The sequence below is a fragment of the Ursus americanus genome, chromosome 22 (genome assembly GCF_024610735.1).
Source record: "Ursus americanus isolate L20-20 chromosome 22, mUrsAme1.1.p, whole genome shotgun sequence".
Classification (NCBI taxonomy): Eukaryota; Metazoa; Chordata; class Mammalia; order Carnivora; family Ursidae; genus Ursus; species Ursus americanus.
This window is the reverse complement of record NC_142148.1, coordinates 11,961,952-11,977,365: the sequence shown is the minus strand read 5'-3', so window position 1 is coordinate 11,977,365 and position 15,414 is coordinate 11,961,952. Positions and strand designations below refer to the sequence as shown.

Below are 15,414 nucleotides of genomic sequence, written 5' to 3'. Positions count from 1 at the left end.
AGGAATTAGGAAAGGCGGCGTGGCACCTGTTTCTGGCCCCAGCAAGGGGTGGAGGAGCTGGAGCGCCTGGGGTCCAGGCCGCGGGGCGCCCCGAGGCGGGGGGGGGGGGAGGACCCGCCTCCTCCGGGCAGGCCCCGCGGGCGGGACAGAGGCCCGGGGAAGAAGGCCAGGCGCGCGGGCCCGCCGAGGCCTAGGCCCCACCCGCCGCCCCCCTCCCCGCGGCCGCGGCCGCGGCGCCCGCGCGGGCCCCGCCAGGCCCGGCCCGGCCGCCTCACCTGGCTGCTGCCCCGAGCTCGTCCCCCGGCCGGCGGTCCTGGGCGGCGGCGGCGGGGGCGGCGAGAAAGGGAAGGAGGAAGGAAGAAGGGAGAGGAGGAAGGGAACGGCAGAGGGAAGAGGCGGAGTGGCCGCTGAGGAGGCGGGCGCCGCCGGGCCGGGGGGTCAGAGGAAGGGGGAACCCGAGCCAGACGCGGCGGCCGCCGGCGCAAACGCTGAAGAGCCGCTCCGGCGCCCGCAGCCCGGCAGGAAGTGACGGGGGAGGGGCCTGCGCCCGCCCCCGGCCCCCGCCCGCCTCCATGCCCGGCCCCACCCCCCACCCGCTGCCTGAACCACAAGTCCCAGCGGGCGCTGCGACGGCGCCTGCTCTCGCAAGGCACTCCGGGAGCCTGGCGGGCTGGGGCCTGGTCTGGCCTGGGTCGCGGCGGCCCGCCCTGACTCCCGGGGCAAGCTGGGAGTTGTAGTTCTGCTGGGAGTGGAGGGCGGCCCTGGGACCCGCAATGAGGCTGGGCCGGCCTTCTTAACGCCGCCCCCTCCCTTCGTTCTTCCCGTTTTTGTCTCTGCCCTTCCTTTTCTCCCGCCTCCGTGCCTTCTTTCGCTCCTTCCCTTAGTTTCTCCTTCCGTAAATGTTTATTAAACGCCCGCTGTGTGCAAGGTACTGCTGCAAGAGTTGAGGATATAGAAGTGAACAAAAATCCCTGCCCTCATAGAGCTTACGTTCTAGTGAGGTGAAGCACGTAATAAATAAAATCAGTAATTTTTATAGTCAGTCAAAGGGCGAGAAGTGCCAGATTGCTATTGCTTTCTCGCAGTTCTGGATAAATTAAGTGGTGTTAGCAGCAAGCTTATAGGGGGGTGTGGGTTAATGGTGGGGAATTTTGGACCTCTAGAATCACACTCAGCAAAGATAATGCGGGCATTGTGAGAGGTCCAGGAAACAGTGAGGGGAAGAGCTGCAGATGCCCAGGCGTCCTCTTTCTGAGACTACTTCGCCACTATTTAAAAATGGTTATTTTCTCCCTCTGCCTTTCTCAGTATCTTTCAATCTAGCCATTGCTCAATCTCTCTTGACAAGGCAATGTAGTTTAATTTGCATAAATTCATGATAGGAGGTCCTGTGGCTGAAGGGGCCTCTCCAAACGGCTTTGGGACCTTGCCCCCAGCCCAGAGGACACTTTTCTCTAGACCAGGCCTCCTTACTCTGCTTCTTGTAATATGCAATGAGATTGAATTTCAGGACATCAAAAACAGTCAAAGGACTTTCACTGTCCAGTTAGTGCCAGTCTAAGACAGTGGTAAGCAACAGATATCGTCCAGCCCTCTGCTAAAGCAGAATTGTTTTCTCTAAGTCCTAAGCAGTCTGGATCCCACAGCCACTTGGGTAAAGGAGCAGACACAGAGGGGTTTCTCTAAACTCAAAGCTGAGGTCCCTGCACAATCAGACAATCTCTTCAAAAGTGTAAAGGTAGAAGGGGATATTCTGACCCATTTTACTATCACCTGTGGGGACCCACGTGATGGGCAGATGACTTCCAGTATCAACTTATTTCCCTCCTTCCATATATTGAGGGGGGAGATCCCTCTATGTTTTTCCCCCTAATCTCAATTTTGGATTTTATTCCACGATTTGGATCCTGATACAGCTAGGCCTCACTTTCCCCCTTAGTTAAATAGGAACAATTTCCTATCTTACCCAGTGGACATGAGAATCAGTATAGCTTGACACCTTGTCTCATCTTCCCTATCTGAAGAGTGATAGGACTCTGTTTAGAGTTGTGAAGTTCTAAGTGTGCTGTTGTGAGCAGCTTAAGCCACGATGCTAGTGACCAATCACGTGTCATTCCAGGGATCACGTGAGTTAGGGTACTGCCTCCCTCTTCCTCCCCTCAAACCCTAGCAATCACTGATCTTTTTATCGACTCCATATTTTTGCCTTTCCCAGAAATGTCATATAGTCGGACTCGTGCAGTCTGTAGCCTTTTCAGATTGGCTTCTTCCACTTAGTAATGTGCGAAGTTTCCTCCATGTTTTTTCACAGCTTGATACCTCTTTTCCCACTTTTTAATAGATACATAGATAACACGAAGTATAATTTTTAGATAAAAATAAACCTCTCACGGGGTTTTTATGTGATTGCATGTTACCATTCCTTATTATAAATGCATATAATTTGCCTTCTAGGAAGGAATACAGAGAATTTAGTGTAATTTACTTAATGGTCACAGTTTCTTATTTCCACCTTCATCTCTAAGAAAAATAAATAATTCCTTTATTATTTCGCAAGGGTCAAGAAGTCTGCAGGCCCTTAGAAGAGAATTTAACTCACAGTACAAGAGAGAAAACAAATCTAAGTGACCCCCTCCTGGCCCCAGCCAGCCCCACAGCTAACCTATGCCTCAGCTAAATACAATTCCTTGATTACACAGAGTGAGTTGTCATTCTCAAAAAAACGAGGAGTGTTGAGAACAGCCCTGGGGTCAAGTGGCTGGGGACCACCTGAACCTGAAGGGGTCATATGTATTGTCTGACCAGTCTGTAGCCCTGTGCTTCATCTGTGCTCACCTGATGGAAAAACAAAAACAATCCCCCCCCAAAAAAACCCCAAGGAGTATTAAATCTTCAGCTTGCTGTTGTTTCTTTTCCTTTTTCTTTCATCTGTGTTTTAGTTTTAATTAGTTGCTACCATTCTTTTTTTTTTTAAAAGATTTTATTTATTCATTTGACAGAGATAGAGACAGCCAGCGAGAGAGGGAACACAAGCAGGGGGAGTGGGAGAGGAAAAAGCAGGCCCATAGCGGAGGAGCCTGATGTGGGGCTCGATCCCATAACGCCGGGATCACGCTCTGAGCCGAAGGCAGACGCTTAACCGCTGTGCCACCCAGGCGCCCCTAGTTGCTACCATTCTAACACTTACATAATAATCTGGGTTTGGGGGCTGCCTGGGTGGCTCAGTCAGTTAAGCACCTACCTTCTGCTCAGGTCATGATTTCAGGGTCCTAGGATAGAGTCCCGCGTCAGGCTCCCTGCTCAGCAGGGAGCCTGCTTCTCCCTCTACCTACTACTGCCCCTGCTTGTGTGCTCTCTCTCAAATATAATTTGAGAATTATATTTTGAGAAAATATATTTGAGAAAATATTTGAGAAAAAAATAATAAAATAAAACAAAAAATAATAGTAATAATAATCTGGGTTTTTATCATCTCTTTAAAAATGAGGCAGATTTGGCTGTATAGAGCCTGTGCAGAGTGGCAGCTACACCCTACAGGAGGGCACATTCTTGTCATGTCACTGCAGCCCCCACCCTACCCATGTCTCTCGTTTATGTTATTTTCCTGTTCCTGTTGACATTTAAGTTTGCCATGCCTGGCCTACTGTGTAACTGCATGCTTTTCTGTGGAGCTGAAGACTTGTCAGGAGGACAGACCCTGGTCAAAGAAAGAATCTCCAAGTGCAACTGTGATGAGTACAGGAAAGAAAGGTCCATGGTATCATGAAGGCGCTACGAACCCAGGTTTCAGGGTTTAGGGACAGTGCATGCTGAAGCACTGTAGTAGCTCCAGCAGAGATCTGGAGGATATGTCCAGGGTAACTAGGCAAAAGGGGTGCAGGAAGGGTTCCAAGTAGGAGGAAAAGATGTACAAAACCATGTGGCCAGATGCTAGTTACTATTGCTACAAAACAAATCACATTTACAAATGCAGTGGCTTAAGAGAACAGTGATCATTGTATCATCTCTCGTACATCTACGGGTCGGGAATTTGGAAAGAGTTTGGCTAGGCTCTTTAACTTGGGTTTCTTTTTTTTTTTTTTTTTAAGATTTTATTTATTTATTCGACAGAGATAGAGACAGCCAGTGAGAGAGGGAACACAAGCAGGGGGAGTGGGAGAGGAAGAAGCAGGCTCACAGCAGAGGAGCCTGACGTGGGGCTCGATCCCACAACGCCGGGATCACGCCCTGAGCCGAAGGCAGACGCCCAACCGCTGTGCCACCCAGGCGCCCCTTAACTTGGGTTTCTAATGTAAAGTTGGACCACTGGGTGATAGAACACTGGGGGGCAGGCTGGGCCTCTCCCTCTTCATGGAGCCTTAGAGATTGTCCACAGGGTCTCTGCATGGGCTGCTCTGGGCTTCCTCACAGCATGGCAGCCTCAGGGCTGTCAGACTGTTTACACAGTGGCTGAAGGCTTCAAGAGTGAGGGTCCCAGAGAGCAAGGCAGAGCTGCACTTGCCTTATGTGACCTAGCCTCGGACATCATATAGAGTTGCGTCCACTGTAGTGCCCTGGCTACAAATGAGATGTAAGCCTGTCCAGATCGAAAGGAAGGGGGATTAGACTCTACCTCCTATTGGGCAAGTGCAAATGGCAGGTCTGGAGCTCAAAGGAGAATCAGAACCGGAGACGTAATGTGTGAGTGGGTAGCATTTGAGAGTTAATTGAACCCTCAGGTGTGGATGTTAGTGGATGTTAACACCTGATGAATTACCCCTGCTCCACTCTCACAGCCCCTTGGCGGAACTTTGCACCCTTATATTTATTTGATTACCTGCTGATTTGCTCTGTTTGGCTAGGACTATGTGATCAACTTCCATGACGGCAGGGACTCAGGCTGTCTTGATCATCATGGTGTCCCTGGCCCCTAAAACAGTGCCTGGTACACATACATTTCCATCAACCACTGAAGAACCACAGCCTCTCATCTCTTTGGAGTCCCTAAAAAAACAAGGAACACCTGTAGGTTTGATTGGTGTATGTCAAAATCACCCATAGTATATGTTGCAAGGGCAAACATGGTTGAGAACTACTTGCTGGTCTAGATGAGTAATTCTCAGGATTATTTGAGGTAGACTGCTCTCCTGGGGCTATTTCAGCATCTTAGAGGGAGAGCATTATATCTTAGAAGATGGAATGACATCATTACATCTTCACATCATGATATCATGATGACATCTTGACATCATGACATCATTTTTTGTCAAAAAAAGACTTTACAAATCAATTAAAAAACGAAAATTCCTAGGAATAAATTTCACAATAACAATGCACAATCTATATGAAGAGAAGATTTAAATTCTACAGAAGGATGCAGAAAAAGACTTCAACAAATAGAAATATAAGCTATGTTCTTGACTAGCAAGACTGCATCATTAAGATCAGACATCTGTTGAGATCCTTTTTTTAAAAAAAAGATTTTATTTATTTGACAGAGAGAGAGCAAGCAAGAGTGAGCATAAGCAGGGGGAGTTACAGAGGGAGAGGGAAAAGCAGGCTCCCTGATGAGCAGGGAGCCTGATGTGGGGCTCGGTCCCAGGACCCTGGGATCATAACCTGAGCTGAAGCAGACACTTAACTGACTGAGCCACCCAGGTGCCGCTATTGAGATCCTAATAAAAGAACAAGCAAGATTTTATTTTGGAACCAGATGAGCCAAGTCTAAAATTCTTGTGGAAAAACTAACAAGAAAACATTTCTGAAAGTGCCTGCCCCAGTAATAAACATACTATCATGTCGTACTAGTTACAGGGGTGCCTGGCTGGCTTACTCAGTAGAGCATAAGACTCTTGACCTCTGGATCATGAATGTAAGCCCGACAATGAGCGCAGAGTTTACCTTAAAACAAAACAAAACAAAACAAAACAAAACAAAACTGTTAGGTACTAGTGTCTAATTAGTTCCACAAATCAGCAGAAGAGAAATTCCCAAGTAGACCCAAAAACAGGTAGGCATTTAGTATTCAATAAAGCTGGTATTTCAAATTGGTGAAGATAAGCAGATTTCATGCAATAAATGATATGGGACAACTACAAAGCATCTGTGGGGAAAAAAGAGTTAAATCCATACTTCGTATCTTACACCTGGAAAAATGCCAAATGGATCAAGGATTTAACTGGCAAGAGGGAAACCATAAAAGTACCAAAAGAATTTCTGAGAGAAGTAGAGAAGACCCTTTTGACTATAACACAAAATTTAGAAGACTTAAAGGAAAAGATTGATACGTATGACTTCATGAAAATAAAATATAATCATGGGAAGTAAAGAAACAAATGACAACCTGGAAAAAAAATTGCATCTCAAGCACAGAAAGGCCAACTTTATCTTATTTTTTAAAGTTTATTTATTTTATTTACTTAAGTAATCTCTACACTCAACATGGGGCTCAAACTTATGACCCCAAGATCAAGAGTCACAGGCTCCTCTGATAGAGCAGCCAGGTGCCCCAGAAAGATAAATTTTATAGCATGTATAGAATTATAACATGTCCTATGAATTACAAAAAGATTAAAACCCAATAGAAAAATGGGTAAAAGATAGCAACAGACAGTTCATGGGAAAGGAAAAACAAGCTGTTCTTAGAAATAACACCATGAGGGACGCCAGGGTGGCTCAGTCAGTTAAGCGCCAATCCTTGATTTTCAGCTCATGTCATGGTTGTGAGATTGAGGCCCTCATTGGGCTCTTTGCTGGGTATGCAGGCTGCTTGAGATTCTCTCTCTCCCTCCCCCTCTGCCCCCTCCCCAACTCTCTCCCATTCTGAAAGAAAGAAAGAAAGAAAGAAAGAAAGAAAGAAAGAAAGAAAGAAAGAAAGAAAGAAAGAAAAAGGAAAGAGAAAGGAAAGGAAAGGAAAGGAAAGAAAAGGAAAGGAAAGGAAAGAAGGAAGGAAGGAAGGAAGGAAGGAAGGAAGGAAGGGAGGAAGGGAAAGGGAAAGAAAGGGAAGAAGAAGGAAGGAAGGGAGGAAGGGAGGGAACCATGAATTGAAGGATATTAATGGAAATAAAGTTTGTAATAGCAAAAGTTTGGAAATAACATCAATGTCCATTGACCTAAGACTGGCTAAATAAATTATGACACACCTATTTGAATAGCTAAAAAATGATAAAAATAAACCAACACCACCAAATAGAATGAAGAGCAACAGGAATGCTTATTGATTGCTGATAGAGGGGCAGAACAGTACACCGCTTGGGAAGGTACTTGGCAAGTTCTTATAAAGTTAAACATGCACTTGCCATACAACCCAGCAACTTATGTTCACATGAAGCCCTTGCACTGAAGTGTGTAGTAGCTTTCTTCATAACAGCCAGACCTGGGAACAACCAAGCTGTCTTTCAACAGGGGAACAGACAAACAAACAGTGGTCCATCCATGCAATGGGACCATACTCAGCAACAATAAGCATAGATATGATCATGAAACAACCTAGATGAATCTTAATTGCATCATTACAGGTGAAAAAAAACGAGACCCAAAAGGCTACAAAATATTTGCTTCCATTTATACGACATTCTGAAGAAGGCAAAATTATAGGGACAGACAACTAATCGGTGGTTGTGAGAGGTTGGGGGTGGGGGGGTAGTCGACTAAAATTCTACACCTAATGTTTAGATATTTAGGTGATTGAACTGTTCTTTATGTTACCAATGTGGTGGATACATGACTGCATTTTCCCAAACTGTTACAGAGTGAACTTTACTGCATGCAAACGTTTAAAAATCAGTAAAGATGTCCAAGGTTCTCAAGATGGAGTTAAAGACCGTGACAAATGAATCTCACTGGTGGGGATGCGGAAAAAAAGGAGCTGACCCTAATAAACTTTGGAAAGTGCTTTGACTGGCAACTGTAAAGCTAAAGGCAAAAAGAACTGCACACAATTGTCCTCTAGTTGGGGCGTTTCTCACAGGCATGAGAACTATAAAGTGCCGTGAACTAAATGAAAATGAAATTACAACATACCAAAAATCTTGGGGATGCAGTTAAGGCAATCTTTATAGGGAAATTTGTAGTATTAAAATGTTTGCATTGGAAAAGCAAAAAAAAAAAGTCTCCATCAGTAGTAATCTAAGTCTCTTCCTTAAACTAGAAAAAGAAATTAAATCCCAAACAAGCAGAATTACAGAAATGATAAAGATATGAACAGATATCAATAAAATGGAAAGTACTAACAATAGAGAAAATACATGAAAACAGAAGCTCATTCTTCTGAAGAAAAAAAAATCAACAAATTGATAAACTTCTATTCAGACTCATCAAGAAAAAAGAGCCAGAAAATGTATGGCAGGTACAGAATACACGTGTTTGTTAATGAACAGACCACCCCTGGATTCCAAGGGTCCGAAATCAAGCATAAAAATGTGGTAACAGCATTTGCCTTTGAAGAGAAGGACCGAGTAGCTGGGGATAAGGTGGGGAAAAACTTTTTGCTGAAATACCTTTCAGTTTTCTTCTGAATCTACATATATAATCACCTATTCGAAAACACGGGTACCTTCCCAGCTGGCTAAGTCGGTAGGGCATGCCACTCTTGATGTCAGAGTTGTGTTTGAGCCCCACGTTGGCCTAGAGTTTACTTAAAAATACAAAATCTTAAAAAAAAAAAAAAGTTAAAAAAAATAAAGTGTTTTATATTTCAAAGAAAACATCTTCATTTGAGGGCTGGTAGTTTTTATTTATTGTTCTATAAAGTTTTTAATTTAAGTAATTTCTGCACCCAATGTGGAGCTCAAACCCACAACCACGAGATCAAGAGTCATAGGCTCTTCCAACTGAGTCAGCGGGTGCCCTGAGGGCTGATGGCTTTTAAAAACATATTCATTCATTCATTCATTCATTCATTCAACATGTGATGTTTATTATTTCCATGAATTTTTATACTTACATTGCAAATGAAGTCTTCCTAAAACAATACTGCTTTGTGCGTCTTAAATTTTTTTTTTAAGATTTTATTTATTCATTTGAGAGAGATTGAGAGCATAAGCACAGGGTCTCGAGAGGCAGAGGGAGAGGGAGAAGCGGACCCCCACCAAGAAGGGAGCCCAATGCGGGGCTCGATCCCAGGATCCTGTGATCATGACCTGAGCCAAAGTTTTATGCTTAATCATCTGAGCCACCCAGGCACCCCTTAAAATGTTACATAAATGGTGCCATACTATTTGAATTCTTCTGTGCCTTGCTTTTTGCCCCTCAATGCTACATTTTTGGGTAGTTCATCTATATTTATATATGTAGCTCTAGTCTGTTCATTTTCACTTCTGTATACCGTCACATGGGTGTATCCCCTTGTACTTACCCAGGCTTCTGTTGATGGACATTTAGGTTAGTGATATGTCTTGCTGTTGTAAGCACGGCCACTATCAGCATTCTTGCGTATCTCCTCATGCAGTCTGTAGATGTTACGTTTTCTATACTTGTAATTGACTGTTTCCCAAAATACCCAGTAAGGTACCCTTTTCTAAGAGCTATCTTACCTATTGATTTTTTTATATATCTATGAACTATAGATATAATTTATGATAACTTTATTCTAATGCTCACAGACCTCAGGGAAATGGGGGGAGAGTCATTTGATTTATTTATTCAATAGATACTTAGATATCTACTGAGCATTAATTATGTGCCATGCACTGAGAATACTGAGATGAACAAGTCAGACAGGCCCCTGCCCTCATGGAGATTACATAAAGAACACATCTCTGCTTTTTTCTACTGGTCTTTTTCTCTTACCGACTGTCCTAAAAAATCTTGATAGGATTTTGTACAGGGATGCTATGGGCTCCAGGGTGAAGTGAGGAGTGATTACGAGTTAGTTCTAGGTCAACAAGGTAGCTCCTGTTGGCTTAGCTGACCTGGTTATCTCTCAAATCTAATACCAGGTAAGTCAGTTGGAAAAAGAAATTCCTCACGATATAAATTTAAATTGATCCTACAGGAGAATCCATTGCTTATCTCAAGGTTATTTGGAAAGAGGAGGCTACGTTTTTGTATCACACTGGAGGCAGAAGGCTACAGGGAGTCATTTTCCCTGGAACGTTAGAAAGCTTTACGGTCAGACGAAATAGCTTTTGGCTTCATGCAAATTACTTCTCATTAAGAGCAAAAGTGCTCTTGTTATATTCAAGTATTATCTACTCTCTAGATGATGTCTATGTTTTATTACGTAGTTTTAAAAATTAAGTTTCTTGGGGCGCCTGGGTGGCACAGTCAGTCAAGCATTTGACTCTCAGTTTCAGCTCAAGTCGTGGTCTCAGGCTTGTGGGATTGAGCCCCATGTCGGGGCTCCATGCTCAGCGGGGAGTCTGCTGGAGACTCTCTTTCCCCTCTTCCTCTTCCCCTCCCCTTGCTCTCTCTCTCTAAAATCAATAAATAAACCTTTTTAAAAAATTAAGTTTCTTAAAGTAATATGCACCCATAGTTTAAAAAGACAAATAGTTTTAAGAAGCTTATCACAAAAAAGAACACCCCCATCCACTCACTTTCAACTCTTTTCCTCAGGTAATCTTCCTTTATATTTCTCTTTTTTAAAAAGATTTTATTTATGCATTTGAGAGAGAGAGGGAGAGGATAGAGGGAGAGTGAGAGGGAGAAGCAGACTCCCCACTGAGCAGAGAGCCTGACACAGGGCTTGATCCCAGGTCCCCGAGACCATGACCCGAGCCAAAGGCAGACGCTTAACTGACTGAGCCACCCAGGCGCCCCTATATTTCTTTTTTTAAATAGTTTATTTATTATTTTTTAGTAATTTCTACACCCAACATGGGGCTCAAACTCACAACCCTGAGATCAAGAGCCGCGTGTTCTGACTGAGCCCGTCAAGCACTCCTCTTCCTCCATATTCTAAAGGACATGCCTATACCAATATTTCTTGATTCTTCCATTTAGATCTGTTGAATGCCTACCATAGAAGATGAGAAATAGTTCTCTTAGTCCTGTTCCCACCCACTCCAACACAATAATTTCTCCTTCTCAGTTGTTCCAGTATCTATCATAATCATTGATTCAGTCAATATTTAATATTTACATTATTAAGCCTCCGTAAGTAGTATTTACCGCTAAGCCATGTAAAGTATTATGATTATATTTCATTTCTTCTATAACTTCCGCCCACCCTGAAGTTATAAGTTGCCTTGGTGTTTCATTTTCTTGTGTCACAGGATACAGACAGGGAACTATTTCAGTCTCGTTTCAGCTCATGCTTCCCCATTCCAAAGCAAGTCTGCCTAGGCGGGACTTGTAAAAGAGGTGACTAAAAACTGGTTATAGCAGCTTTATTCATAATTGCCAAAACCTGGAAGCAACCAAGATATCCTTCAGTACGTGAATGGATAGATAAACTGTATTACATCCAGACAATGGACTACTATTCAGCACTAAAAAGAAATAAGCTATCAAGCCATGAAAACACATGGAGGAAACTAAAATGCACATTACTAAGTGAAAAAAGCCAATCTGAAAAGGCTACATACTGTGTGATTCCAGCTATATGACATTCTAAAAAGGCAAAACTATGGAGACAATTAAAGATCAGTGGTCCCCAGGGGTTTAGGTGGAGGCATGAATCAGCAGAGCACAGAGGACTTTTAGGGCAATGAAACTACTCTGCATGATACTATAATGGTGGACAGATGTCACCTTTGTCCAAACCCAAGAATGCACAACACCAACGGTGAGCCCTAATGTAAACTACGGACTTTGGATGATAATGATGTGTCCATGTAGGTTCATGGGCTGTGACAGATGTACCCACTGGTGAGGATGTTGATAGTGGAGTAGGCAGTGCATGTGTGGGGGGAGGAGGTGTACGAGAATTCTCTGTACCCTCTGCTCTATTCTAATTTTGCTGTGAACCTAAATCTGCCTGAAAAATTAAGTCTATTAAATTAAAAAAATAAAAACTGGTTTTGTTACTTTGGGTCCCCTACCCATTCAAGAGCATGAAAGGACTATTGAAATTTCCCAAGATCAAACGAAATGTTTGGGGAGCACTGATGAGCTGTGGGTACCCTTCCACCGGTTTGTGGGAATGAGAAAAGGAAGGCCCTTCAGTCAGACCTGGCGAGCTGGATGTGTCTTCTGAAGCTCAGGAGACACGGTAGCTGGTGCCTGACTCGCACCTGAGAAGTATATGGCAGGGACCATGGCTGGCTAGCTCCTCTGATGGGGCAGAAAGAAGCAGAGGTGCTGTTTCAGGATGCTGGATGATATCCTGAGGACCAGACTGGGCCGTGCTGGGGAAACACTAGCTTGGATCTGGTCTAAGAGGTTTTTCCTGAGGAGTGAGGTGACCCCAGTCAAAAGAGGCTGCATGCCTGGGGGCTGTGGCCAGAGTTATAAGTGGTCATAAAATCAAGGGGTCTTCTAGTTGAGCAAGGCCCTACCCATAGAGCAGATCAGAGCTCAGGGCTCGGGGATGGAGGCGTGTCCTGGAAGAATCACACAAGTCAAAAGCACCCTGGAAGAGGAAGAGTCCATTGTGAACCCCTGCCAAGGTCAGAGAGTGTCATACTGCCTCTTCTTTCCTGTCTATACAGGCCTCTTCTATCCAGGAGGAACCAGAGACAGTCTCCTGGAGGAGGAGGATGCTGGAAGGCCTGGTGGGGATGTAAAGAAGCCCACCAGGCCTCGCTTTCTTATCTCAGATGGCCAGTCCAAAGCAGGTCTATGTGGCAGAGAGAGAGATTATTTAATTTTAAATAAATTTGGGAGTTTTGATTCGTATTAGAGTGAATCAAATGAAACTGCCAATATTCAACCATTTTTGACTTACACAAATGGCAACTTCATATGGTTCAGCTTAATGCATGAAATTTGACTTCTGAATTACTGAACCAAGGTTATTTGGAGGTTTTAAGTGACCAAGAGAATTTTATTACCTGAGAGTGACTAAAAAAGCCATGAGACTTGCCCTAGACTTCATTCAAGGGTATGGGGGAAGAACAGTTTGAATATGCAAAGAATAAACTTTGCATCCAAGAATAAACTTCTTTTCTTCCTACACCCCAGAGTTCCCATCTGTTCAACAAATTGGCTACACTTCGTTTTCTGTGTATTTATCACCAATTCATCCACAAAATCTCTGACAGAAACTGAAATTTCCTTTCAGGAGATTCAAACACATCAGGTAATCTGTCAATCAATGTTCAAATTTTTTTTTGCCTTGGAGACATTCCCCCACCTTGCAGTTTCTGTTCTTCTGCTCCGTTTGGGACTGACTCCTATCCGGGACTGCTGGGCAGCTGTGGCAGTGGCACTTTCTTTTGCATCTTTCCTGGGCTGGATCTCCTGTTTCTTGGATTCCATGAGTTCCTTTTCATGGCTTTCTCCTTCATGCTCCACTCACTTTCTGAGAAAATGGCCAACAAGAGAAATTTTCGAGATCTTGCATATCTGGAAATGTCTTTATTCTATCTTCATGCCTCATGGATAACTTGGCTGGGTATAGAATTCTAGGTTAGGAATCACTGTGTCTTAGAACACAGAGTTTTTCTTTCTCATACCGGGGGGGAAAATCTGTTTCTTAGTACTTTACGCTTAGATGGGAAACCAACTTTTTTATTACTCCCTCACTTCCTGTCTCTCCTCCTTTTTTTTAATGTTTATTTATTTAAGTAATCTCTACACCTAACGTGGGACTCGAACTCATGACCCCAAAATTAAGAGTCAAATGCTCTTCCAACTGAGCCAGCCAGGTGCTCCCACCTTCTTCTTCATCTTCTCTGTCTCCTCTTTCTCCTTGATGGTGGTGGAGAAAAATTCTTTATCACTGGGTTTTCAAACTCCACAACTGTCAAAAAGTACAAAACTGTTTTCCTAACACAGGCTTGTCTTTACATAGCAGAAATTTGGCACTTACACTTTGTGCTGTGTTTGAATTACTCTATATAGTGAGAACGCACTTACAGAATCAGTTAAAATTTTTGCTGTATCTTGATAAGTGATTTCTCTATCATTCCTAATACTAAAACTCATCCACTTAATTTTTTCTTTTTATTATAGTTGAGATGAAATTCACATAAAATTAACCATTTTACAGTGAACAACCCAGTGGCATTTAGTACTTTCCCAGTGTTGAGCTACCACCACCTCTGTCCAGTTCCAAAGCATTTTCGTCATTCCAGAAGGAAACTTTGTATTCATTAAGCAGTTGCTCCCCATCCCCCCTCTCTCCCAAAACTCTGGCAGCCATCAATCTGCTTTCTGTTTGTATGGATTTATCTATTCTGGATATTTCATATAAATGGAATCATACAATATGTGACCTTTGACGTTTGACTTCATCCACTTCACATAATTTTGTCAAGGTTCACCCATATTGTAGCATGTATTAGTACTTCATTTCTTTTTATAGCCAAATAATATTCCATTGTATGGCTATATCGTAATTTGTTTATCTGCTTATCTGTTTATGGATGTTTGGGTTGTTTTCACCTTTGGTTATTTTGAACAGTGCTGCTATGAACATTCACGTACAAGAATTTGTTTTTAAATTCTCCAAGAAACTATTTTCAGTTCTTCTGGGTATATATTTAGGGGTTGAATTGCTCGGTCACATGGTTACTCTATGTTTACCTTTTTTAGGAACTGCCAAGCTATCTTCTATAGCTGAAACACTTTACAGTCCCACTGGTGATGTCCAAGTGTTCTAACTTCTCATATCTTTGCTAACGATTGTTATTTTCCGTTTTTAAAATTACAGCTATCCTAGTGAGTGTAAAGTGGTATCTCATGGTTTTGATTTGCATTTCCCTAATAAATAATGATATCAAGCATCTTTTCATACAATGACTTTTTGGTCATTTGTACATCTTCTTTGGAGAATGTCTATTCAAGTCCTTTCCTCACTTTAAAATTGGGTTGTTTGTCTTTTAGTTTTGAATTGCAAGAGTTCTTTGTATTTTCTGGATATTCCCCATAATTTCTGAGGTCACCTGAATTTTCACTATTGTAAAAATCTGGTAATGTGTTGGGGCGCCTGGCTGGCATAGTGGTTAAGCGTCTGCCTTCAGCTCAGGGCGTGATCCCGGCATTATGGGATCGAGCCCCGCATCAGGCTCCTCTGCTATGAGCCTGCTTCTTCCTCTCCCACTCCCCCTGCTTGTGTTCCCTCTCTCGCTGGCTGTCTCTATCTCTGTCGGATAAATAAATATTTTTTTTTTAAAATCTGGTAATGTGAGTATTACACAATGTGGGAGAGACCATTTGTTGTCTAATGATATCCACTTTCCAATTTTTTTTATTGCAATAGAACCCCAACTTTATTTTTAGGGTAATTATGTGCCCATAAAAATGACTTTTCTAGTCCCCCTGTTTCTAGCCATGACCACATTAAGTTGAAGATGTCTATAAGACATCTAAGTGGGGATATTGGTTAGA

The 15,414-nt window shown here is 43.1% G+C and overlaps 1 protein-coding gene and 1 long non-coding RNA gene across 9 annotated transcripts in view; both read right to left on the bottom strand.

Moving 5' to 3' along the window:
- Positions 1 to 530, bottom strand: part of STAU1 (staufen double-stranded RNA binding protein 1) — a 53,155-nt gene extending 52,625 nt beyond the window's left edge. For 2 of the 7 annotated variants that reach the window (XM_087853517.1, XM_045771514.2), the window contains exon 1: positions 276 to 529. The gene's annotated coding sequence lies outside the window, so the exon portion shown is untranslated. Of the gene's footprint in view, positions 1 to 275 lie in introns of all 7 variants that reach the window. The other 5 variants (XM_045771520.2, XM_045771524.2, XM_087853515.1 and 2 more) reach the window with 4 other exon arrangements.
- A 3,534-nt stretch (positions 531 to 4,064) lies between these two features.
- LOC123775942 (uncharacterized) overlaps positions 4,065 to 15,414 on the bottom strand; it is a 31,165-nt gene continuing 19,815 nt past the window's right edge. The window contains exon 4 of one of the 2 annotated variants that reach the window (XR_006775205.2): positions 4,065 to 4,983. This is a non-coding gene — a long non-coding RNA (uncharacterized LOC123775942). Of the gene's footprint in view, positions 4,984 to 8,701; positions 13,385 to 15,414 lie in introns of those variants that run through there. The other variant, XR_006775204.2, reaches the window with a different exon arrangement.